Genomic DNA, 3,659 nt, shown 5'->3' with positions numbered 1-3,659 from the left:
GAAGATTAATCAGAACTGGCTTTGACAAGCACTGTGGCATTTGGACAAGAACAAACTGGGAGGAGGGTAGAGAGAATAGTGCAACAAGGAATGAATGGAAACCCAAAAATCTCTGTAAATGTTTATGAAAATTAATAAAATATAGAAAAAAAAGGAAAGAGACATAATAGCTAGAGTAAAATAAGGTGAATGTAAAGATATGAAAGCAAGATGTAATAACCTTAGCACTCACAGAGCCAAGTACCAGAAAAAAAAGACCATACAATAACAAAAGGCAGCTAACAACATGAGACTTAAGAATCTTAGGAACTTGATAGTTTTACCTCCATCCAAAGAAGGGAGGTTGAGTGAAGTTTAATAATTTTCCTAAAATCCTCCCGCTCTGTTGAGATACTGACAGGCTAATTCCCCAATCTCTGACCCTCTGCCTTTTCAGCATGCAGTCCTTTTCCAAGGACTGGGCCCTCCTGACAACATGCCCAAAGCATATGAGGTGAAGTTTCATCATCCTTACCTCTTTGGAGCACTCTGGTTGCCTTTCCTCCAGGACAGACTTGTTTGTTCTTTCGGTAATCCATGAAGAGTCAGACCTCTTTGCCAACAGAAATATTCAAAGGTTTCAATTCTTTTTTAGTTCATTCATCGTCCACCTTTCAGATGCATGAGAAGCAACTGAAAATGCCAGGCTTGAATCAGGCACACCTTAGTCTTTAACATTATTGCTCATTAGCATTTTGGAGAGTTCCTTGACAGCAATTTTTCCAATGCATCATGTCTTCTGATTTACTGAAAAGAAAAATCCTCATCACTGAACCAATAGGCAACATTATGATAGATTAAGAGAAGACTGAAGTCGGCAACAATTTCATTTTACTTGAATCTACAATCAACACCAGTGGCAATCAAGAAATCAAAAGGACCACCCACACAGAACTATAATAGAAAACACACTGCAGAATACAGGTGGGCTAGGAGCCAGGTGAACCAGATTTTTTGATTCTTGTTTTTCTCCCTGTCAATCTGAGATGGCTATGTCTGTTGTACTCTACAATAGCAAAGAAAGAGAAAGCGAAGAATGGTCAGAAAGCATCACTTGTATGGAAAGTCAAGTAAGGTTGGGTAAAGAACGGGAATGACCTCATCTAAAGAATTCCCAAGGCCTCCTTCCCTCATGCTGTTGTTGGGTGCCATGGAGTTGGCTCTGACTCATGGTGACTCCATACATCAGAACACGACGGTCCTGAACTGTCCTCAGTCACTGCTGTGCTTGTGATGACTGTTGCAGACACTGTGCCAGTCCATCTCGTTGAGGGTCTTCCTCTCTTCCACTGCTCCTCTACCAAGATGATGTCCTCTGAGCATTGGAGAGACAACATCTCTTCCTCCTTCCTTCTACAGGAGTATTCTGGCTGAACTTGCAAGATAGCTTTATTTCCTCTTCTGACAGTTCAAGGTATATTCCTCCCCAACACTTTATTTCAAAGTCGTCAGTTTTTATTTGGACTTCCTTATTCATTGTGCAGTGTTTGCATAAATAAGAGTGCATACCACAGTTTGGGTTAGACACTGTTGTTGTGTTTTGTAAAGTCATTACCAACCCATAGCTGACCCTTCAGTGGGTTTTCAGAGGCAACTGTATGGGAGGAGATTGCCCATCCTTCTCCCACGGAGAAGCTGGTGACCTCGAACTCTTCTTGCCTTCAGGATTGCAGAGCTGCTTCTTGGAACGAGGCCACCAGAGCTCCCGTTAGTGCTCAAAATTACTTTAAAGAGTTATTTTTCAACAGCTTTTCCCAACACAGTATGTCCTTTCATTTCTCAAATGCTGCTTGTAAGGGTGTTGATTGTGGATCCAAGTGACATGAAGTCCTTGACAATTCAATCCATTACTCCATTTCCAGTCCAGTCATAAGGACTTTTGTTTTATGATGTAGTTTAATACATACTAGAGCCTGTAGCTTTATATCATCTTCATCAGTAAATGCTTCAAATCTTATTTGATTTTAGCCAGCAAGGTGTGTCACCTGTATACTGCAGGCAGGTATTGTTAGAGTCTTTGTCCAATCCTGATGCTGCATTTCTCCCCGTATTGTCCAGTTTCTTGCATTATTTGCTCAGAATACTTTAGCCAGATGGGACTATCAAACACAAGGAGGCCTGTGTTCTTGCCTTGAAGTCAAAGTAATTTTAACCAGTAGTAACATGTGGCCTCATGAAATCCTTTAGTTCTGAACAACTGAACAGAAGGTAAGAAGATAGGGTTGCGTGCAAAACAAGCAGCATGATTCTTTTTTATAGTTCCTACCACTCCTAACCCAGTTGTTTGCTGATGGAACAGACTCATAGCTGACCCTCCAGCAGGTTTTCAGAGGCAGTAAATCTCACAGGAGATTGCCCATCTTTTTCCCATGGTGCCACTGGTGGATTCAAACTTGCTTTTAGGTTGGCAAGTGCATCTCTTTACCAGTAGGCCAACAGACCTACCCAAACCAGTTTATTGTTGTTGTGATGAGCCTGCCCTCAAGTCAACCGCGACTCATAGAGACCCTATGAACAGATTCGAACTTTGCCCTATCTGTGCCATCCTCATCTCTGATACAGTCACTGTGTCAGTCCACCTTGTTGAGGAGCGTCCGCTCTTTCTCTGACCCTCCACCTTTCCAATCCTGCCCTTCTCCAAAGACTGGCCCTGCCTAACAACATGCCCAAAGGATGTGAGATGAAGCTTTACCATCCTTGCTTCCGAGGAGCGTCCACGTGGCACTTTCTCCAAGACAGATAGTGGGCAGCAGAGCTCCCCAACCAGACTGTGGAGCTCCACAAACACAACAGGACCCGGGGGTTTTCCTTGGAGAGTTTACTCTCAGACTCCATCTCCAGGTGGGGTAGTCTAGGTGTGCAAGGATTTGTCCTTTGGCTTTTCTCCTAAGCAGCCCCCACTGCCTTAGTAATAACTATTTAATAATAAGACTGTTTTGACTCATCGTGTTGCTGTGGTTCTGAGTCACGGTCTAAGCCTGTCCATTCCCCCCCCCCCCCAGTGGAAGTTGTATTCAAACTGCCAACCTTTTGGTTAGCAGCCCAATGCATTACGCACTACGCCTAAGCAGTTAATGGGGCGTTTGACGACGGCGGGTCAAACAGCTGATTATTTCGGCCCTAGGAAGCAGGGAGTCCTTCCCGTGGGTCAAACTTGGGCGGGTGAGGTCGGCCGCCTCGGCGGGAGGACACGTCGCCTCCGAGCTCGAGAGCCACTGGGGGGCGCCCAAGCTGAGCGGGCCTCGCGGGCCTCCCCGACGTGGGCCGAAACCATGGCAACGCCCCGAGAGCCGCCGGCCGCGCTGTGCGTGATGACGACACGGGGCGCCCCCGAGCGCTTGATTATGACGCACGGCCGGCCTCGCTGTGCGTGGTGATGACACGGGGCGCGCCCGAGCGCTGGATTATGACGTGACGGCGGCGCGGGCTCCGCGGTCTCGCGTGAGCACGGCGGCGCGTCCCGCTCTCGTAACAGCAGTAACCGCCCGGGCCGGCGGGCGAGGTCAAGATGGTGGCTCCACGGGCGGGGCAGGCGGTGGAGGGAGGAGGAGCCAGGACCTAGCCAGCGACCCCCAGAGGCCTCCCGGGGAGCCGCCGCCTGCTCCAGCTCGAGGGACGCG

This window comes from Elephantulus edwardii, unplaced genomic scaffold (assembly GCF_000299155.1).
Source record: "Elephantulus edwardii isolate Elephantulus edwardi_28Jun2011 unplaced genomic scaffold, EleEdw1.0 scaffold00003, whole genome shotgun sequence".
Lineage (NCBI taxonomy): Eukaryota > Metazoa > Chordata > Mammalia > Macroscelidea > Macroscelididae > Elephantulus > Elephantulus edwardii.
This window is presented reverse-complemented; position numbering follows the sequence as displayed.